Genomic DNA, 25,155 nt, shown 5'->3' with positions numbered 1-25,155 from the left:
TTGTCTGCAATGTGTCCAGCGCTGGCTTCATTAAAGAAGGTTCGATTCATGAGTAAATGCTAGGGAGTTTTAAATTAAAGAGACAAGACTCTAATTACCTTTAAAACCAGCTCCAGGATGGCTTCTCCTAGCTTCCGCCTCCAGCCACCTAATGTGGTAGCGAGGTTTACAGAAGAGAGGGAGGGAGGGGAGAGAGAGAGAGAGAGAGAGAGAGAGAGAGAGAGAGAGAGAGGGAGAGAACACGCCAGAGAGTGGATTTTTATTGGGGAACAAAAAATTCCAGGGAAAATCCCATCCAATGAAGGTTAAGTGGGGCAGTTTCCAAGGTCAAGGGGAACAATTGGGTCTTCAGGGCAGTGGCCAGACACGCCTCTGCACGGACAAGCCCTTGGACCTGGAAAAGGGGAGGGAGGGGGGAAGCTCTGACACAGCTGTGTCTAAGTGCCTCTCACCCAGCCAGGGAGGTAACTCAAATCATGTGTGAGGATGGCCTCTCACATATTTCAGTTATCTTTGTCTACATAACAAACTTTTTAACAAAGCATTTATCTATATCTTAGATGAATAAGATATTTAAGTGCTGCAGAAGTTGAAGATCAGGCTGGTTGTAGAGTATCTTGAATTTATGCTAAGACATTCAAACTAAATATATTAAGACTATATGTCTGTGATATGTCAAGATGTTTTGATAGAGGGAGTTAGCTTACATGTCAAGAAAAGATGATAATGGTCTATGTTATTGCTTACACATAAGATTGTCTATGAAATTTGAGAACAATTTAAAGGGAAACAAGGCATTTGGTGATAATTTTTTTCTTGGTCATAGCAGTTCCTTCTGATTCACAAAATACTTGTAAATTTATCTGAAGAAAATGAGGGGGACAGTTCTCAAAAATGGGAATGTCACAGCAACATAATAATTTGGGTTTCATTAAGAATGATTTTGAGTGGCTCGGGTTTGGCTCAGAGGTAGAGCACTTCCCTCGTATGGGTGAGGCCCTGGGTTTGATCTTCAGCAGCACATTAAAGTAAATAAATAAAATAAAGGTATTGTGTCCAACTACAACTAAATATTAAATTTTTAAAAAAGAATGATTTTGAGATATATCAGGCTTTTTTTTTTGTTGTTGTTCTAATTATACATGACAGTAGAATGCATTCTGACACCTCACACATAAATGGAGTATAACTTCTCATTCTTTGGTTGTACATGGTATAGAATTACAAGGGTTATGTAATCATATGTGTACATAGGATAATAATATCTGATTCATTCTACTCTCTTCTTACCCATTTACCTCCTCCCCTCCCTTCACCCTCTCTGTTTAATCCAAAGTACTTCTTTTCTTCCTTAGCCACCCCACCCCTGTCACCTTATTGTGAATTAGCATCCTCATATCAGAGAAAGTGTTCTTTGGAATTGGCTTATTTCTCTTAGCTCTATGTTTTTCATCTCAATCCATATACAAGCATATGCCAAAATTTCATTCTTCAGGCTATTTTTAGGATATCTAATAAGTTGTTAAAATATTATCAATATACAAATGAGAAATAAAATAAACAGATGTTCTTGTGATTTTCCACTTCCTTTTAAATAATATAAATAATTATATTTATATTGGGAAAAACTTTGTCAGAATGTAAATGTATATTCTTTAGATTGTATATTTTTCTGAAAGTCTTTAAAAATTTCTGTCTTTTCTCTAATAACTTCTTTGTGATATAGTTATTTTTCATCCATAATTATATTTATAAGCAAATTTTAATAATACTTGAACAAAACAATATATTCTAGCTTTGAGAGTTAATCTTTTCCCTTTTTCTAACATTTAAACATTTTAAACTTTTAAAGCCTCTTCTTAATTGGTTAAACTGACTATGAAATCAATTAGGTTTGCAGATGTCTAATTTTGCAGAATAAATGGGTCTTTTATCCCAAAATGAAAATAGCAATATCAAAATGCCTAATTGGGAAGAATTAGATCTGCAATAGTGTTTGTGAAGCAAATAAAATTTAAGGAATAGAATAAAATTTGATACCTGTATTTAGGAATATACACACACATAAATACAACTCTGAGTTAAAATTGTGAAGATGTGATGAAAAAACACAAAACTAATAAAAAACCAAATACATTTATGCAGTCAACAGAATTTTGTAGAATGAAAAGTCAGATAGCATACCCAACTTGTCCCCCAACCTCAGTGTGACTCTGGCACCGACACTCTAAAGGAGACTGTTGCACTTTAATAGTGAATAATCATATTTCCAAATTTCATTATTTTTATTGTCTATTTCCACTTTGATGGAACAATTATTTTAGGACTTCATTAAGCTTTTCCACAGGACTTGAGTGGTTTTTTGAGAAACGTTTACCATAGAAAAATCATTTAAGTCCTGAAATATTTCCCTTTCTCTCATTGAAATTTGTTTGTTTGTTTGGTTTGGTTTTAGAGAATTGCTACTTAACAATGTGAAGAATTTAATAAAGAGCCTTTAATTTACAAACAACAAACCTTTTGAGATATAAGTGTCTGATAAATTAAATTAATATTTAAAAAATTGGAACTTAATTTGGAACTTATTTGCGACCCTGAAGAAAACGTATTTGTGCATCTTCTACCAGTTCTTGTTGACATCACTATTTACTACATGTCCTTTAATCTTAAAGATATCTAGAATATCTTATTTTATGTGCTGGTATTTTTTCATGAGAAACATTGTAATTTTCTTATATTGATTAATAGAAATTATTGAGCACATAATAATAGAAAATTTGTATAAACTACATGGTCATCCTATTTCTTTTTTTTTTTTTTTTTTAAGAGAGAGAGATATATATATAGAGAGAGAGAGAGAATTTTAACATTTATTTATTTATTTATTTTTTAGTTTTCGGCGGACACAACATCTTTATATGTGGTGCTGAGGATGGAACCCCGGCCGCCCGCGTGCCAGGCGAGCACGCTACCGCTTGAGCCACATCCCCAGCCCCTGGTCATCCTATTTCTGAGATTCACATTAATACTGCCTAATCTTGGCTACACATTTTCAAGTGTCAATAAAGTGTTGATTAAGGAGTCTAAATCCACATCACTAATTCTCTTAAATTTTACTCTTGTAAATATTAAGATTTGTTGCTCCTGTTCTCTAAAGAAAAAAGGAAAACCTGCATTGCTCTCTTATTCTTTGAAAATTCTTAAAGTATTTTCTTAATATTTTGCAAAGAAGAGAGAGTGATCATGTGGTCATAGTATATTGTGTATGATGTTGATATAATAAATGTCACACTTAACATGTGACAGTTTTTTTGGTTTACAAGTGGATACAAACCATAACATCAAAATAGATTGTAAAAGATATTGGCAATTTTGGTTGTTATTTATACTGAGCAAAAATGTTTAGAAGTTTGGAAAAAAATCAATATCCTACTTAGGATTCAGTAGAATATATTAACACATTGTTGTTTGTGTTGGCAGTGGAAGTAAATTGCAAACAGAATTCCACTTGCTATTTTAAGTGCATATGCAACTATGAAGACATATAAATCAGTCATAAATTTAAGACATCTAATGATTTTATGTTGTTTAAAAGCTGGAATCTTATTTAATTCATATGACCTTACAGCTAGGAGGAACCTCAAGCATTACATCATCAAGCTTGTCTTTTTATTGCCAAGGTCACAGAGTGAAAGTGATTTAAACTTGAATCAATTTGTCTTCCAAGTTCAGTTTCCTTTGTATTAGAACACTCTGTGCCTCCTATCTAGAAAACCCAGAAAGAATATAATAGAAGCACATTTTTTAAATCCCCAAATCATTTTAAGGGATGATGCCTTTTCCTTTCGTGTTCCAGAAGCTTGCTATCTGATTTTTATCCCAAACATATTAGAGGCTTTGCTAACCGCTCTTTCCAGCATGGTGTCGTCCTATAAAAAGTGTTTTTTTATTTAGTGTAAAAAAGCCTAAAATGAGAGTGTAAACAAAAATGTATTTGGTAAAGAATAGTACTTATGTCTTTATTTTTTTTTAAACCAGAAATATATATGCATTAAATTTTGAAGTAAATGATAGGAATACAAAGGTCTTTATTTTCTCTTTATTCCTACAATGAAAACTAACATACAAATTGCTGAATCATTGTATACCAGAGGAAAATAAATGATGAAACTTTTTATCCAATCATCCAATAGTATACAAAAACAAAACTTAGAAGACCACAACATTTCTTCCATGATGTATTTTGAAATAAGGAAACTCCCCTTCCTGTTAAGAGTTCTGTTTCTATCATCCAATGATTATTTCTTCATTCATCTTTTTACTTAACATGTATTTTCAAGTGCCATCTATCTAACTTAGACACTTTTTTAGAATATTATATCTGTTGGGTCAAATAACTTCAATCTCTCCAGTTGTGGTTTAAAAGTCTTTTGTCACTCAAAACTACAACCATTATAAACTGAGGAATAGATAGCTAAATCTGCAAAACCTATCATTCTTCAGTTTACTTAATTTTACCAAGGGTTATTCCATTTGGTGTAGACAAGGAGTTTGATGAGTATGCTTTATAAGTATAGTTGAAGGAACGAGGAGAGAAACAACTAGAAATGTGGACTCAGTTGCCAATTAGGACTGCCACTTAATGGTTATGTGACCCTGCTGAAGTTACTCACTTCTTCATTCTTAGTTGCTAATATGAATATAAATATAATAACATTCAGTTTATTCATGTAAAAACAATTAGATTAGAACCTGGCACGTGTTAGATATTAGTGCTCCTGTGAATTGCTTTAAGAAAATAGAATAATAATTACAGTTACAATTTAGCAAGGGGGAGAGATCATCCTGGGCAAGAGGAGAGCAGATGACTTAGTATAAAGTAATATGGTTATTTGACTATTAGAAATAGGTAATAAGAACTTATGAAGTACTTTATTGCATATTGCAGAGATACTGAATTCTAGATTCACTTATTGTTATATTCAAGTTATGTGTTAAGAAGGGAGGAAATTTTATGCAGAGAGACCAGTTACTAGTATTTTTTAATAATCAAAAATAATGAAATTTTATATTATAATAACAAAATTATAATTAGGAAAAACTGATAATCTTTGAGTGAAGGGACTTACTGAAATGTTTTCTTACATGGAGTTACTGAATATATTATATGAATATGAAACATTTTTATTTCCCATTATAAAAGAAGAAAAATGTAGCTTTGAAATGGTAAGAAATTTTTCTATTACCATATAGTCTCTAAGTGGTAGAATGCTTTTATATCCAAGTTTATTTTATTTCATAATTAGCTTTATGATATCATAGTCCTTATAATTATTAATTTATATAAGGTTAATGAATGTTTACTAGATTCATTCATTGCATATGCTGCTAAGAATGAAGAAAGTAAAAAATGAATTATGACTCTAGTTAATGGTAGCAGTATTCGAGGAAGAAGCAGAGACTGAGGTACCTTAGCATTGGAACATACAAGTTATCTCGTGTTACCATGTGACCATTCTTGGCTATTTGTGAATCTTCAGGGGAAGAAGTACAGAACACAGTTGAGTATGTAAGTATGGACTCTGAGGACAGGTAAAACGAAGGAATAGAGATGCTGAGTTTTAGATATTCAATAAGAATGTAGAAGAAAAATTTAAAAAACAAAAGATGTATAGTCCTATGAGAAGCAAGAACTCTGCAGTTTTTATTGGGATGTAGAGTGATATAGTCACACAAGGATGAACATGATTTTCATAGATTAGTGCCAGGGAGGCTTTTTTTTTTTTTTTTTTTTTTTTGGTGGTGCTGGGGATTGAACCCAGGTCTTGTATATGCAAGGTAAGCACTCTACCAACTGAGCTATATCCCCAGCAACCAGGGACGCTTTTAATCTCCTCAGAGAGACATAGGCATGGAGGAAGAAGCTATGTTGTTGGACTTTAAAATGTCAGTAGTAAACGAAATGCAGAGAACTGGATACAGAAAATATGGACTAAATTTTTAAAAATTGTTAAATAAAATAAGTTTGGGGGCTAGTAACATAAATAGAGACATTTATTTCATTTGTTTTGTTGTTATTGTTATCGAAATTGATATACCCATAACAAATTGAGAGAGGATGAGTATCAAATAGAGATAGGACCATGAGGAGACAGCTTTTCAATGCTATAACTATATGTAACGGTATACACATATACCATACTTTACTATCTACACACTATATATATGTATGTATATGTGTATATACACATATACAAATACATTTGCACTATAGAGATATATGATTCTAATATTTGCCTGCTATTTCAGTTCAGAAACATTTCATTGTTATCTCTAGCATAAACACTCTTCTGTAAATCTATACTGATATAAACCTGCCTTCGTAGTAGAACAAGACTTTCAAAATAAATAGAGGCTATGTCTTTCTTCAAAATCTTTCAATAGCTTTTTATCTCACCTATTCCAAAAAAATCCTTGTAACAAGCAAAAGGAACCAAACTTTGCTATTTGGCTTTTTGTCATTGTGATTAAATACCTGACAAAAACAACTGAAAGGAGCAAGAATTTACTTAGCTCATGGTTTAAGAGCTTTCAGTGCATTGCCAGGTGGCTCCATGGCTGTGGGCTTATGAGGCAGCACAACATGATGGTGAGGAGTGTACAGTGGAGAAAATCTGTTCACCTCACATTGGCAAGGAAGGAGAGGTGGGGAGTGAGCATGGAAGAAGCTTGGGACAAGATACAGTTGACAAAGGCACCCTCTAAATACTTACTCCCTTCAACTAAGTTTCACCTCCTTACAACTTCCACCATCCCACAAGAGTCCATTCAGCTTTGAAATCATCGATGGATTAATTAACTGATAAGTTAGAAGTCTCATAATACACATAACACAGTCAATTCCCCCTCAAAAACAAACAAACAAACAAAAACACTTCTGAGGATTGCTACATTGAGGACCAAACCTTCAGCACATGAACCTTTAGGGGTACATTTCACTTCCAAACTATAACACTGCACAATTCAGATCCCATATGTCTATGTCACCGTGTTCAGATACCTTAGTTTCTTAGCTCTTACAACTCTCTGAAGGACCTTACACTTGCTGGTTCACCTAATAGAAATGCTTTGATATCATATGTTCATAGGTTGCACACCCACATTTCTGTATTCAAGCAGACTGTGCTTGAATACATTACATAATTTAACACCCATTCTTCTCAAAATCTATGAAATGCATAAAATCACTCTTGATGCTATTATTAGGCTTAATATTTTTTTCCTGTGAAAAAGTTATTTGATGCATTGCCTGTAACTTTTTTATAGTTGCTTACTCTTTGTTTCCCAACATGAGACTCACAGATGTAGGAGAATAGGTACTTTCTCTCCCCAATGTGAAACAGATTAATAAATATTCAAACAATTCTGTTCATTTTCCTTGAAATTAATTTTTCTTAAAGATAAATGAATCAACATTTGGGGCATTTTTTCACAACTTCCTGCATTAAATTTAATATTTTGGGGGGCTGGGGTTGTGGTTCAGCAGTAGAGCACTCACCTAGCATGTACGAGGCACTGGGTTTGTTCCTCAGCACCACATAAAAATATTTAAATAAAATAAGGTATTGTGTTCAACTACAACTAAAAAATAAATAAATAATAAATTTAATATTTTTCTGGATTTGTTGTTACATATTTGTTTTTCTCATACAAGGAATAAAAATTCAATCTAAATTGTCTAATTAAGTTGGGTGTGACCAACTGTGTTCATTTAGAAATAGGTACTAGTGAAGATCCCTGCTGAATTTAAATGCAATTCTTTCATTAATATATCCATTTATTAAAGTACAAAATAGATCTACATAGCTGTGAATCAGCTCCAGTTATCAAGGAGTAATCCTAATATTCTTCCATATTTATAATTTTTCTTTGTTTTCATTGATGCATTAAGACTTTATAAAATAGTGAGATCCATTGTGATATATTCATAAGAGTGTACATGTGTGTATATAACTTTTTTTTTTCTAACCCATAGGTGCTTTACCACTGAGCCACATCTCCAGCTCTTTTTATTTTTTTATTTTGTGATAGGGTTTTGCTAAATTGCTAGAGTCCCACTAAGTTGCTGAGGCTGGCTTTGAACTTGCAATTCTCCTGCCTCAGCCTCCCAAATCACTGGGATTATAGGCAAATGTTCTAACCCCACTATAAAGTATTTAATACTACTTTTTTATTTTCACATTGCCTAATGTTTTATTTAGCCTTCACTTGTTTACTTCTCTTTATATACAATAAAACAACTATTTAATAACTTAATAATGTGTCCACAACATTTCTAGTATACTGAATGAGGCTGAATAATCACAATTGATACATATATATATGTATATATATATGTATATATATATATGTATATATATATAAATGTGAGGTATAATATTTATTCTTAGCACTTAAAATTTTATTGTGGAAGAAAGAAACAAATGATGTACACAGCAACAACTGCAGAGCCTTGAAAGACTGACTATGAGTAAGTTCACTTAAAGATGAAATTCAAAGGTGAATGAGAAGCAGTAGGAGAAAGAAAAAAAATAAGGAAATGGAGTAGGAAATAAAACTGTTGACACACTGACACAGAGGATTTGACAGGCTGGGGTCTCAGAAGAGAATATGATGGTTCTTGAATTCATCCATGAAGAACAAATATGGTTTAAATGAAAAACAGGCAGAACGGATGTTCCCATCTGAAGTGCTCAGGATGAAAGTTCAAGAATAAGGACTTCCTGCAGTCCCACAGATAAGTGACTCAATTAAGATCATAATACCACTAATACCATTTGTGTGCTAAAAAGTACTTCAGTATAAATGAACTGTACCCACCATTGTACTATTGTTAGGTTTATATTATTTTGGAAGTAATTACACAGTAAAGGTAATTTTCCTCTTTAATTTAAAAGAGCTTTTATTGATTACTATATTTAAATTCTATAGCTGGTACCAGAATTTTTTTTCAGTGTATTATAGAGTATATTAATTCCTTAAGATAATGCCTACATTGGTTATTCCAAATAGAGTGTGGATATCCATAATTTTGATATTTTAGTATATGTTAAATGGGTAATTGGATATTTAAGCCAGACAGAAAAGAATATGAAGTTTATAAATTAACATACTAAGTCTTTGCAATCATTGAATGATGAATAAACTGACAAATATCCCATTAGAAAGTATAGAGTTGATTTCCAGAATGTTCAATGAAAATTATTATTTAAAAATTATTATAATTTTTTAAAAACGTGTGCCTCTCTAAAATAGAAAGCTTGCCATATCATATCAAATAAACATACATGATTATTTGTCAATTAAAATAATATTCTAAGTATTAAAAGTTCTTTCACACATACAGTTTCATTAATCTAAAAATTGCTTCAATAGTTTATAAGATAATTTGTTTTTCCCCAAATCTTTACTCAAAACACTAAAAGCAAAGGTTTGGGTTTGTTCAGTTGGGGGATGTTGATCCCTGAGACAAAACTGAAAGGAAATAGCTTGTGCTTTCTATAAAGAAATGAGAGATTTGGACTTGCGTGTGAATTTATATTAAATTAAGTGCTTAGTTTTCTGACCAGAACTAGAAAGAATTTTGATTTCTGTGAAAGTCATTTAAGCCAGTTAGTCTACCCACCAGATAGTGTCCTAATTGTGGCCCACAAAACTGATAGGTTTTTATGAATCACTAGACTGACTCTAATTGGTCTTCAGAACCCTGGACTGTTGTCAGAAAAATGTTATATTTTTCAAAATTGTTTTTTGTTTGTTTGTTTGTTTGTTTGTAAGAAAGATATCATCTTTCCAAAATTTGACTTGAAAACTTATGGTAGACTAAAGCAATCACCAATCTATTTTTATTTTACTTATTATTTCCAAAATTTCTTTATTACTAAATTGATTTTTAATAAAACATACTTGTGTGGGATACAAGAAGAAATATGTGTAATTAATAACAACCTATATTTAAATGAACAATAATCAATAAAGTATTTATAAAACATCTCAATATGCCATAGAAAATTAAATCCAAATAAATAAATCCAAATAAAATATAAACTGTAGCTTTTCTTGTTATGAAAGAGTGATAGAAGGAATAAAAAGAAATAAAAAAAGATTATACTTTTGAGTGCTTAATATGTGCCAGACACTTCATACATCCTTACTCATTATTTACTTTGTTTATTTTCAGTGTATTTATAATTAAGAAGTATGTGCTCTAAGTTACTATGAAAAGCTCTATGATACTAAGGGTAGAGTTTAAATCGCAAACTTCATATTATGAAGGATAGTCAATGAATACACTACAAGGTGATAAAGAAGAAAAAAAAACAAGTAGAGAATAAATTCTCAATAAATTGGGACAACGACAAAATGGGATCAAAATCATGAAAACAACAAGAGAGCATTTCCACTCATTCTATCCCATTCAAAATATTTATGTAATATGTAGACTGACTAAAAATTATTAATGATATCAGATGATGATTTCCATGTCTATGTGTGTGTGTCCTGTGTAAATTTAGGTTTTTAAAAAAAACGATATATTTTAAACTTTAAGGATAAATCTCCTCTCATGATGACATTTAAAAAGCATCAGTTGAAATTCTTTACCATAGTTTAAAAAGTGTTTGCTCTGTTTTCTGTGTTTCATAGCATTTTCTAATTGAGCAATAAATACAGTGTTAGTGTTTAATTAAATACATCATTTTTAATCCTGTCAACTAGGTACCTTATGCCCAGTGATTAAAGCTTTGTGCCTATCTTGGTTACTTCAAGTTGTAAATGCTTCATCCCTTTCTGTATGTGTTGTGTAACTGGGTTTCTTTGTTTCTACCTCTCTCCTGCAGTATCTTCTGTGTTTCAACTGACATTTTAGGCTTACATAATTTCAGTTATTCCTTAACAACAATGAAAACAGTTGGGGAATTAAGAATTGAGTAAGAGTCACTTGAAATAGTATTTTTCATAGTAGAAACATGTTTATAAAGATTTTACTGACAACTAAATTTTGAATATATATTTCTGAATTTTAGTAAAAGTTAAGAAGATAAAAATCATAGTGCCCTTTGACACATTTAGCTATATAATCAAATTAGGGACTTGATATAATTACTCTAGAACTACTGTATAAGAAAACTGACAAGTAATTTGGCTTAGATCTGAACATACTTGTTAATAGCAACATATCTGAGAAAAGTTGTGCTGGGAAGATATTGACAAATGTATCATACACTCACTGTGATTTAGCTATCTAGCCACAAACTACATATTTAACTCATTTTATCTCTATTTTATAAATAGTGGGGGAAATGAGTGTGTAATATCTTCAAATCAAGGACACAAAGCAAATAAATGTTGGATATTAGATTCAAATAAAATTGTCAGTGCACATGTGCTGTAGTGGTTGCCTGTTAGTGGGAATGTGGAGACCAGACATGGGTATTATAGTGCTACGTTGACAATGGTACTCTTGTCTTTCCTAGGATCACCTTTCCTATTTCTTGATTCCTATTTTTATTCTATATTTCTAATTTGCTATGGGGAAAGTAATAATTAAAAATACTGTGCAGGGAAAGCATCTTCAGATTCTCTCTTTTTTTCTTTTTTCCTTTTCTAACAGTAACTAGAATTGTTAAAAATTATCATCCCAATATATACTTCAGTAGAAGACAAGGTAAAAAGAAAGAAAAACTTACATAGAAATTCTGCAAAGATATTGATCTCTCCCAACAAACATAAACTGTGGCAGGAAATAACAGGACATTGCTATTCTTTATATTGTCAATATCTAAATGTGAAGGAGTTTTTAGGAGAAAACAGGGTCAGTAGTCACATTCTTCAATATGGCAAACTGCCAGTACTTTTAGCATCTTGAGGTTCAGACACTTAACAACCTACTCTCCATTTAGGTAATTTAGTCCTTGTGAAAGGAAGATTGGCAGAAAGGAAAGAGGGCAAAGCACTCTGTTTATCCGAAGAAAAATAGATCCTGGACACTAAGTGCACAATCTTCTATCATGTTGTCCTGCCAAGACACTTCACTTTACACAGTGAAAGAACCATTTACAGGACAAAGCGTAATTGAGATATTGACTTTAACCATTCCTTGATCCTAGAAACCTGTTCACCTGCTCAAGGCAGCTGTTGTATGTTACTGTCCTTTCAATAAATAAATAAATATTACCTCTGGATCTTCCAGCATTCAATGCTTAAAAAATATTGCATTAATGAAAGTATACTTAAGATAAATTTGGAACTAGTGATAGTATGCTTTAAATACACTTAGTAAGTATTAGAAATAAAAAAAAAAAACCAAATAAATAAAACTACTACTAAGTTATGTAAATCATTACCCACTGATCCCTTACTAGTCTTTTTTCTTATTCCATTATGTGCAAAATGTGCAATTCCATTCTTTTGTGAGGCATTGAGAATAATTTAAAAATGGTAGACCACTGCAAAGCCATAAAATTTTTTTTTCAATAATAAATTGGAAAGAGATCATTTAATAGTATTCAGACTATTTTATTAGGTATCCATTAGTTTAGAAGAAATGAAATTATCTAATTATTGTTTAAATACAGTCTCTTCCAATTTATTAAAAAAAAAATGGATTCATTGTGACCTAATAGATTGAAACTTTCTTTAAACAGAAAGTTAGAAGAGAAAGCAATTTACAAAGAAAGCATTCTGAAACTTCAATAACTCATTTATGTAATATTTCAAAGAGAATGAAAAAATATGTTGTGTGTATATGTGTAGGTATTTAGGTAGAGTGAAGAGGTTAATATAAATGTGGTTTTGGTTACTACAAACAAAATGGCAGAGGAAACTACTATTGATCAAGCATTTATACAATGTCTTAAACTCTTGAATGGAATGTTACATTATTTTTTCCTCATTAAATCTTCACTTCAGGTCTTTGGGGACTGTTTGTTTATATCAACTGTTCTTTTTATTTATAACAAAAACTGTGCCTGAGAGATTAAATATATTTTCACAGGTCACACATTATTGTAATTCAAAGCAACAGTCTTTGAAATTCTATGTCATGTACCTTTCATACTGAAACTTCAGTCACATCCTGTGAATAGTCTAGATCTCTTAATTAATATTTTAGCAAAGGAAATGTTATATTTTAACCTCACTTTTTCTATTAGTTTAAAATGGAAATAATTACTTGTAACATGCCAATTTTATGAATCTCTTCAAATGATAATTGTGATAATGGAATATGTAAGTATTTCACACATTTGAAAATGACATAAAATGCAAGGTGTTGTCCTTCATAAATTGTTAATATTCTTGCACTTTTGTATTTGAAACTCTAAAATTCCTTTAACAGATGTACAAAAATGTCACGTCTGACTTATGCTCTGATTATGTATCATTAAAAATATCTCTTTGGTAAGCCATTACTCACAAAGTACTAATCATAAAACCAAGAGAAGAAAGGATAAACTGAATATCTGGCATATGATAACATTTAACATTTTATGTTAGGATATATGCCCTTAATTCATATGCTAATATGTCAAAAGTATAGTACAGCATTTCTGTAAGAGTATAGAAAGTACCTTTTCTTGCCTTTTTCTCCAGTATATAAATATCCTAAGTATAATTCTATTGGCTGTCCACAAAAAAAAAAAATTTAAATCTCACTTGATTAAAAAGTGAAAATCAAATATGTCTTTGTCAATAACATTTCTTGCTTTATAAGGATCAGTAAAAAATTTCAAGTAGAGCAACATTATTATGGTTATCCCAGTTTCACTCTTTTGAACTTACATTTAATTGGCTCAACATTATTTTGAAAGCCAAAGAATCATGTTTTCTTCCTTCTCAATATATGACCTATTTCTGAAGAATTATAATAGTCATACAATGATATTAATAATGACAATAAAATTAATAACAATATTTTGGGATGTAGGGAGAAGCTAGAAGTCACTAAATGATTGTGATTGTACGGTATTATCTACTTGCTTAAATTTAGTCTTTGTTAGTTGGTTTAAAGAGAAAAAATAGTGAGGAAATATTGTTGGGATTTTGATTCGGAGGTGATGGCTCATAGCTAATGGAACTGTTTAAGGTGGGGCATATTGATGTCAGCCTTTATATAAAGGGCCACAGTGATTAAATTTTGCACAGAACCAGGGATAAAGTTTTTTGTCCCACTTCTCCATGGAAGTCACCAGTGTTTGGACACCAAGAATATTTTAAAATTTCAACACTATCAGTACATATGTATTTTGCTTGGAAACTGGTGTATCAGTAATGGTCATTGCCAAGAGAGACTTCATCTTGTGAACATTAGACACAGACAATTAAAATCAGAACTAGAAACAAGAAAGGAAACAAGCACTAAGGTGAATAGGAGCCACAGGCTGGCTGACTTTTATGTTGTGAACTCCTGTTAGAATTCAGAGAACACATCGAAGGATTTCTAAGTACCATTGAAGATGTCTAAGTTCCAACAAGAAAGTTCCTGAGAACTCAAAGAGGAGATAAAAGAGAAGATTGGATTGCCTTTGTAGTCAAGTTAAAAATAGTAAAAATGTTACTATTAAAATAGTAATAATTAGTTATTTAGCTAAACTAATAATTCAATAATTAGTTAAGTAGTGATAATATTAATTGCAACAATAATAAAATAAATTATTAAGATGCTGTTATTAGGATTCAACATATTCTTTGCTTTTATCCTGAAATTAATCATGTGAAATTCCATGAAACAATTATTGCTGGTTTCCAGGCAAGAAAATTGAAATTTAAGAATAACAAATAAAAGGTAGTCAGGATTTAAATCAGTTATTCTCACTCTAAGTATTGTCTTTTCATCAGCAAAATATAGACTAATTTGTTGTATTTTAACACATTAAAACTGTTTATACATTAATAAATTTGATATAGATGAAAACAAAAGAAATAGATTAAAACAGGAAAGAAAGGAGATTAAAAAAAGAAATATATGTAATGAGTTGGACATCATTACCCTAAGTACATATATGAAAACACAAATGGTATGACTCTAATTTGTGTTCAACATAGACATGAAAAATTGTGCTCTATTTGTGTAATATGACTTGAACTGCATTCTGTCATATATAACAAATAAGAATAAATAAAAATTTAAAAAAAGAAAAAAATATATGCATACATATGTATATATGTACTGCATGTATACATTTATATCCTCTGTCATTAGAAATGATTTTGGGTTCTCTAATACACACAAACACACACACACACACACACACACAAATATAATACATAAGAATTGTCATTGAAATCTCTGACTAGCTTATATTGCCTAGAACTCAGCCCACTTATATTTGCAAGGAAGAATTGGAAATGTATTTTATTTCTATACAGGCATGTTGCAACAAGTAGTCTCTGACACATATGTCAAATGAGAACTAATAGATTTTGTAACTATAAATATGAATGTTTAATGAAAATATATTTATTTAATTTTTTATATTTATTTAATATATTGAGGTTTATTTAAAAATAAACCTCAATAAAAATAAAACAAAACATATTAATGCCATACTATTTTCTCTTACTAAATTTGAAAAGGTTACTTTTTTGGTGTTCTTTTGTTTGCTTTAGACATATTGTTGCCAGTTTGTTTAGAATGTCAATTCTTAGCTAAAGTTTGAAGAATAGTATTTCATATATTCATGATGAGAAGATGATCGACAATATATAGCTTTTGTCAATAGGTCATTTGATAGTGTATGTAAAATTGTGAATTATTTCCTATAGTATATGATATTCATCAGGGCAGAAATCCTGGCTGTTCTCTTTATTGCAGAATAGGACAGTAAGCTAAGATAAATGCCACCTCAAAACTGACATGCACTAAATAAATGTGTGAACACTTCTAATTTAGTAATTGCAATACTAGAAGAATAGCGTAAAGAATAAAGGAGCTTCGCATACAAATGTATATAAAGTAATGCTAAACATAACATGCCCTTATTTGTAAAACCAAAAATGAAAAAAAAAATTACATCACAAAATATGGCTCTTTCAATAAATTATTTCTTTGTACAATGTGATCCTGGAGGTTTATTACAAATAGCAATACTTGGGAACAGAGGGAAATGTTTATACTACATGAAATAACATTTGCCAAATATTACACAGAATATGATATTAAAGCTAGAAAAAAAACATGGTATTTTACATAGTTAATGAATTGGTGTTAAATACCACTCTGAGGTTAATTTAATTCTCACAACTGATTAGCTAATTTAGTCCTTAGATTTATCTTCAGGCTTATGAGGTCACTATTACTAATAAAGTGTTAATTATTTTAAGTCTGGATCAATCCTATGAGGTCAATGTTATTTCAGTCCCCGGGAAACTGGATCAGAGAAAGGTTAATGTGTTTCAAACGGCACATTTAAAGAATTTCAGGGACAGAATTTGAATTCAAAGAATCAAGTCCCAAAGCTATTGATCTTAAACCTTCTCCTCTAGGCCTAGAATTATATGGACACAATCTATTGGGGTTTTACTTCATTTGGCTAACTTTTGTAGCATTTATTTTTTAATAATGAGTAGACTTTTTAATATAATATTTAAAATAGCACTTTGGAGGGCTTTTCAGAAATAAGTAAATAGTAAGTGAAAGAAAAAAATGAAATAATATTGATATTTGGGGCTGTAAGATAGTTTGCCCAACCAACTAAAACAGTCAGAGAAGTATAAGTCATTTAACAATGTTGGTAATATTATTAGAGCCTGAACTTGACAATAGTACAGTATCACAGGGTATAATGTCAAGAAGGTGGAGGGAATGTGAGAGGGGGCAGCGGCTGTTTTGGGGGGACACAAGTGGGAAAATTGTAGACACAATTTATTTGGGTTTTACTTAATTTGGCTAACTTTTGTAACATTTTTTTTCATAATGAGTAGACATTTTATATAAAATTTAAGGCAGCATTTTGGATGGCTTTTCCTCAAAATGTGAAGAGACACTCAACGTCCGGCTTCACACTTTTGATATTTCAAGCCATGGTTTCCTTCTCCTTTTATACATCCTCTTCTCCATGTCCAGTAAGTGCCTACTGGTAGATGAACACAATTTTTTAGTGCAGGATCAGAGCCTAATAAATTATGTGCTATTTTAATGTGTTTTTTAAACAAATCAAAAAACTCATTTATATGTAAAAATATGGAAATTGCTCTGCTAATCTAAAAAATTAGAAGAAAAATTAAGAAATATGCTTATTAGATGAGCTGAAATCTTATTTAATAATAGTCATATAATGCAAAATCATATGATCATATTTAATATCAACTACAGTTAAAAAAAAACAAAGTCATATATAGGTGGATATACATATATCTATATGATTATATGATATACATATGTTTGTGTATGTATACACATTTTTAAGGGATTTTGAAGAATGGAGATTGAGCCACCTATCATCTATCTATATTTCTCTGAAGTCTCTGAAAATTGTTACAATTGTTCCTCTTACAGTTCAATGAAAAGGGAAAAAACAAATTATCAGCTACTTAAGTGGTTAAAAAGAACATTTTGCCCAAATCTCAGGAGGGGAGTGTGAAATTCTTTAGTATCTAGGTTTGCAGAAGCAGAACAGCATCAAGTCTTGACAGCAGTGACTGAGGACAGAAGAAAGTGGCTTAAGTAAAAGAAAAGAAAATCATGACATATGCAGGTATATGGATGGAGTTGGAGAATATTATGTTAAGTGAAGTAAGCCAATCCCCCCCAAAAAAATGCCAAATGTTTTCTCTGATATGAGGATGCCGATTCATAATGGGGATTCAGGGGAAAGAAAAGCATGGGAAAAATGGGGGAACTTTAGATAGGGCAAAGGAGATGGAGGAGAATGGAGGGAGCATGGGGGTAGGAAAGATGGTGGAATGAGATAGACATCATTACCTCAAGTACATGTATGAAGACACACACACAAAAAGAAGGAGGAGGAGGAGGAGGAGGAGGAGGAGGAGGAGGAGGGGGGGGGAGGAGAAATAGAAGAAGAAGAAGGAGAAGGAGAAGGAGAAGAAGATGGAGAAGGAGTAGAAGAAGAAGAATAAGAAGAAGAAGAATGAGGAGGAGGAGGAGAAGGAGGAGGAGGAGGAGGAGGAGGAGGGAGGAGGAGGAGGAGGAGGAGGGAGGAGGAGGAGGAGGAGGAGGAGGAGGAGAGTGGCTTTAAGATGTTGTTTTTTACTCTGAAGTATTAATTTTAAAAAAGTTTTTGAAAATTAAAGGAGGCATTCTCATTAGGATAAAGACAATAACATATAAATGACCTTATCCAGAAAGAAGTAGGCCTTTATAACACCTAGATCAGAGTTCTACCTGTAGCCAAGTGAGGCTAAAACTTTCACTGAGGAGCTCATGTTATATGTTTGGCATTATGACTATAATCATTACAGCTTTTACTTTTAAAGTTTGCCATGAATAGTTACATTATGAAATAAATACCACAAAATCTTTTTATGGATATTCTCATACATTTATCCTAGTGAACAAATGCAAAGATTTTCCTTGAAAAACAATTACCAAACTTTTTATTTCAGGATATTTATTCTATTTTACAGATTATGAAAGATATTCTGTTTATGTGGCTTATATTTATCAATATGTACCAAATTGGAAATTAAAATTAAGATATTTTAAACCATTCACTCATAATTTTATTTTATAGCCATGATAATATGAAGTGCATTATGTTAATGTAATTTATTGGGAATAACAGTAGTATCAAAAACAATTATTGAAAAATGTATCCTTTTACTATGTGCTCATTCCTATTTCTGTATTTAATGTTGTTTCGTGTGAAGTGTATCAAGACAAGCTAACCAGATACAGAAATGAGGTTGGAAAATTGAGAAATATTTGAGTAAACTTTTTCAGGTTATTGTGGCTAGTCTTGGTACAATATTCAATTTAACAAGTGGTAATTTCTTAAAGATTAGTTGCAATATAAATCTAAAACCATATGAATAAATTTATCACTGTATAATGGGTATTTGGAAAATATTTTTTCAATGAATTATGTGTATCTTCTAAAGACCTGATATACTTCATTATTCATTATTAATATAAGAAAAAAAATAAATTGCATTTGTTAATATCTCCACATCTCATCAGAAATGCTTACAGTATGGGCAAGATATAAAGCTAGTGAATGAGGATACAAGTTTCTACAATTTTAATGCTTGCTTAAAACTGACTTCTGAAAATTTAAACCATGAGTGTACAGAGATGAAGACATGTAACTATTGGTATGTCTTGGTTTCTCTATCTGGATTTTGGCAAATGTGCCATTTTACTCCCTATTGCTTTGTGTCAACAGTGCAAATACCAGTGTGGTTATTCCAGGATAAACAATATCATGTCAGTGTTATTCAGCACTTCACATATTTCAGTGTTTTTGCTGTTAGTGCCAAGCATTTATGTAAATTATCTTCAATGGTGATCATTGTGCTTATTCTGGACCACCACAAACAAATAGGAAGTATAACCCACATGGGCATATTCTCCTATTTGTAAGTCAGTTCTCAATGCTGAGTCTTTATGTTGTCAGCTGACCCATGAGTGCAGATTTATTGTATCTTTGAAAGTATACTGATGTGATTTCTTTAACTTTTCACTTGATGGGCTTTTATCAATAGCAAATGCTCAAGGCTTTATCTGTCTTTCAGTTAAATGCCTTCATTCAACCAATGAAATGTAAAACGTATCCTTTCATAACTCCAGGACTTTTCATTTCTAATTTGAAAAGTTATAAAAAAAATAACTCCCCACTTTAAAAGAACTGATGAGTTCTTTTATTTGCCTTTTAAAATACTCAAATATTTTCGTTCTTTAAATGTGTGATGACTGGTTTCAAAAATACACCACATTTTACATGAACCATAATATTATTCAGAAATGTTCTGTGGTATAAGGCAAATTGGTAACATAAGGTAGTGTTGAGAGCAAGGTAGTCTTTGTCATATTTTCCTTTCTTAGTTACAGTTGGCCCAGTTTCTTTGGATTAGTTTCCTTTTCCCGTGAGTCAGAATACGAACTGAAATGTCAGATTTATCTGCTCCAGCATCTGTGAACTAAGCGGTGAAGCCGTAGGCTGAGAAACAGGTTGTCAAATGACCCTTTTTAGGCCAACATTCTAGCACCAACTATCAAAAACATATGTTGTAAGTAAATTTTCTTTTATTTAGGGACTACATATTTTTATTCTAAAATAATAACTTTCAGATTCAATGTAACCATTAGGAAAATGTTTTGAGTGATATTTTTAAAAGATGATTACAAAACAAGTATACAAAATGTACTTAGTTCTTATGTTTCTACATGTTTACATTTACAATAATTACTCATGTATTTAGAGGAATTTTTAGTTTCTGACAACTTCTATTTGAATTTATTTTGTTGCTCTTTTCCAGATTCATTCTCACTCTCTCCTTTTTTTGGGGGGGAGGATTTACTGGAAATTGAACCCAGAGGGGCTTAACCCCTGAGCCACATCCTCAGTCCTTTTTTTATATTTTATTTAGAGTAACGATCTTGCTATATTGCTTAGGGTCTCACTAATTTGAGAGGCTGGCTTTGAACTGGAGATCCTCCTGACTCAACTTCCTGAACAGCTGGGATTATTTCCCTCTATATTGCTTTCCTTTGAGAAGATTCAAGTATTTTTGTTGTTGCTTTATTTTCTTTATTATTTTTTATTTGCATTAGTATGCCAAGGAGATTTTTTTTTTTTTTTCAGTTTGGAAAGTTCACAAACTCATCTGATTCTATAGAATACACTCATAGGAGGATTATATTTACCAACAAAAGGTAGTGTTGGGACAAGAGAAATTGAAAGCAGTCTAGCATTTAAGTATATGACCAAGAAATGTAGGAGCTCTCAAGAAATTCTTTAAGTCCCTAAACCAATCAAGGAGACTAAGCTTGTTAAACTTGTTAAGCCAGTAGGAAACCATCCATAGTAAATCTGATCATCAAGGACATTTTGTTCTTAAATAACACATCATAAATCCACTGTCTTTACCTTGCCCAATAGTTAAAAATTTGGACACACAAAACACAAAACAAAACAAAAATCTAGACATCCAGGATCCTCAAAGACAATCAGAGAAATTTATCAATCCATCTGTAAATCAACTCTATCTTTGTATACACTGTTTTAATTATTTAATAGCTATCCTCATTGCTTTCTCTTTTCTATTTAATAATTTCTAAACTTATGTAATTACTCTCCTCTATAAAAAATACTTTGTTATTATTTTTAATTTTTATTCTAGATTCATATAGTTTAGATATTAATATTGTTCTTTTGGACATAATCATCATAATTTTGTTGACTGCAATATTGTTAGCTATTTCTATTGTATGTTTTCCATTCTGTATTTTGCAGTAAACCATTTCAATAAATAATTTTGGGGGCTGTGGCTGTAACTGTGTGGAAGAGTGCTTTCGTGAGGCAGTGGGTTCCATCCTCATCACCACATAAAAATAAAATAAACATAGTTAAAAAACATAAAATCATTTTGTTAAAATTATAATTTTCCTCAATGAAAAAAAAGTGAACATGCTGAAAATGGGACATAAACAAGATGATTCCAATTACCAATTGCATTAAAATCACTTTTGATATAAGAAACATAAAATTTTTAAAGTACCTTTTGATAACAATGGCTAACATCTAATATATGCTTTTCTATAGCATATATTACATTATCACCTATATTAAACTGTGAATAGAAAAAGCCACAAGTGTCTGCTGACATTTCTCCTATGACTATGGGTTGTTGTTTTCTAACTTTTTTTTTTTTTTTAATGTTACTGGTGTTTTGACCCAGGGATATTCCACCAATGAACCACAGTCTCATCCCCTTTTGGTTTTTATTTCTAGGCAGGGTCTCACTAAGTTGCCTATGCTAGTCTCAAATTAAGATCCTGCTGCCTCAGTCTCCGGAGTCACTGATATTTCAGGTGTGCACCACCAGACCAGTTCTTGGTTTCTGATTTATAAAGAAAACATCACTTTTGTGTTTGACTTCAGTAGGTATTATTAAACTGGCATTTAAAGACTGAAATTGCTAAGTGTTTATCAATTTTGTTTATTTTTTCAAAGAATCAACTTTTTGATGCACTGCTTTTTTAAAATTTTTTTAAAATCTCAATTTCATTGATTTCATCTCTGACTTTAATTATCTCCTATCTTTTGTTGATTTTGGTGTTGACTTCTTTTTCTTTTTCTAGGGCCTTGAGATGTAATGTTAGATTATTTACTTGGTGTCTTTCCATCCATTAAGGAATGAGCTCAATGCTATGAACTTTCCTCTTAGAACACCTTCATAGTATTCCAGTAATTTTGATATTTTGTATCATTATTATAATTTACCTCTAAGTATTTTCCTACTTTATCCCTGATTTCTTCTGCTATTTATTCATCATTCAATAGTGAATTATTTAGTCTTCTGGTATTAGAGTAATTTTTATTTTTTATCTTATTATTGATTACTAATTTCATTCCTTTATGATCTAAGAGTTTTTTGGCCTAAAATATGGTCTATTTTGGAAAATGTTCATGTGCAGCTGAGAAAAAAGCATATACAGACACTGATCGATGAAATATTCTGTTAAATCTAAATAAATTATTGTAGTTTTAGTTCTGTAGCTTCTTTATTTAGTTTCGTTTGAATGATCTGTCTAGTGATGATACAGGCATGTTAAAGTCATCCTGTTTTATTGTGCTGTGGTCATTTTAATTCTTGAAATTGAGAAGGGTGTTTTTGAGACATGTACATGCTCCATTGTTTAGAGTATATATATATTTACAACTTGTTAGTTTGTTTAGGCATCTGCATTCAAAGATTCTAAAATTGTAAAGAACTGTTTTCCCATCTTATAAACTTTCATTAAGTTATTTGGATCAAGAAAGAATGGTTTTCTGTAAAATACTTTTTCTATGTCACATATCCCTGTATGCATTAAACTTGACTATATATATTTACCTTTATCAACTATCTACTATTTATTTTACTAGTTACTCACTGCTGGCTACATATATAGCTAAAACCAAGCAGAAAACTGCATGTGAAATCTTGTTTATTGTAAAGAGATTGCACATAATTCAAAATAATATAGTTTTCTAAGATAACCAACCTTAAAATTAGCAATTATTCAAATGACCACAAATATATGTTATTTGTGAAATGATAAAGTATATTGTTCACTTTATTTTTCTCTGCATTAAAAACAATAATAATCCATGAAGCACAGAATTATCTGGAGTAACTTTTGTTGGTATCTGAATATGTATAGCAAACTACTCAGTATATTATTCTTTCCTTTCTTTTTTTCCCACTACTTAAGGATAAACAGTGAATCTATCAGGATCCATCTTGGTGGGGATGGGTGGGAACACCGAATACTTTTCTACAATTACATGCTCAGTTACATTAAAGGCAAACCAGGAGTTCATCTGGAGCCACTGATGACTTTGTTTTCTCTTTGTTCTCTCTTCCTTTTATAATTTTAAATATCTATCTTTAGCAATTTATTATACTTTAAAATTACAGATTTTTAATTATCAAGAATAATGAGGGGCTGGGGATGTGGCTCAAACGTTAGCAAGCTTGCCTGGCATGCGCTAGTGGCTGGGTTCGATCCTCAGCACCACATAAAAATAAAATAAAGATGTTGTGTCCACCTAAAACTAAAAAATAAACATTAAAAAATTCTCTCTCTCTCTCTAAAAAAAAAAAAAGAATAAAGAGTTTCAGATATTTCCTTTTGTTATTTTGTTTCCTTGAATCCTTGGTATTTGACAATACTTGACTCATAAAAATGAAGAAAGAGAAATATGGGAAAACTTGAAAACCAGGCCACTGTGCCACTCTTCAGATTAAGAAATTCAGATGGAGGATTTTTAAAATTCTGGTTGGGATTATAAAGTCAGTGTTGCTTAAGAGAATATGTCAAATTGTTTTTTTATCTCATTCTTGTGTTTTTAGGATCACAGTCTATGTAGTGTTTTTTTCCAAACTCATAAGTACCTCTATCTAGTTGCTATACAATGACAAATTCACAAGAAAATAAAACAAAGCAAAAGAAAAATTTTTAAAAATCAGTCAGGAAACTGATGATCAACCAGAAACTCAAAGCATTTCCTTGGAGGTTGGACTATCCTTGTTCTTTATATTTAGAAACCTGGATAGAGATGAGAATTTGAATTCTTGACATTAGGCTAAGGATGTTTTCCCTGAGGCAAATGTTTATAAAGAGTAATGTTGCTGATACACACACACACACACACACACACACACACACACACACACCACACACACACACACACACACACACACACTTTCTGTGACCCTTGAAAATTTTTATCTAGCTTTACTCATCACTGAATATTGCTAAACCAAAATTGATCAACTGATAACTGATAAGTTGCCGCCACCATTTTGCTGCTCCACTACCCTGTTCTGTAATTAACATAAGTTTCCACAAATGCTGAAGGATTTCCATAGTGAACATTCTTGGAACAAAACTAAATTTTGACTGATTTTCCATCTGTCACATTGTATATTTAAGCATCTTGCTTTTTTCTCTAACACTAATTTCAAAGTTGTTCTCATTTGCAAAATTTTCATATAAGTTTGAGCTTTTGACTTAGGTTGTTTTTTTTTTTTCCTCCTTCTTCTTTATGTATGGAGCATTTAAGTTGGTCACCAGGAAAATATTTTTTTAAAATATTTATTTTTTTTTTAGTTTTCGGCAGACCCAACATCTTTGTTTGTATGTGGTGCTGAAGATTGAACTGGGCCGCACACATGCCAGGCGAGTGCGCTACCTCTTGAGCCACATCCCCAGCCCACCAGGAAATTATTTTTATTAAAATGAACAAGAAACAAAGTATGGAGGATATAAAGAGGCCTCTGGTCTGTTATCTGTTTCACAAAGCAAATGGCCTAAAAAGATAAGCAACTCCAAAACATTCAGTTTTTTTTTTTTTTTTTTTTCAAGTTTAGGAAGGAAATCAAACAGAAACCAATTAGGCAAATATTAGAGAGCACTTTGTGTGGTTTGGG

The sequence above is a fragment of the Callospermophilus lateralis genome, chromosome 12, assembly GCF_048772815.1.
Source record: "Callospermophilus lateralis isolate mCalLat2 chromosome 12, mCalLat2.hap1, whole genome shotgun sequence".
NCBI lineage: Eukaryota > Metazoa > Chordata > Mammalia > Rodentia > Sciuridae > Callospermophilus > Callospermophilus lateralis.
This window is presented reverse-complemented; position numbering follows the sequence as displayed.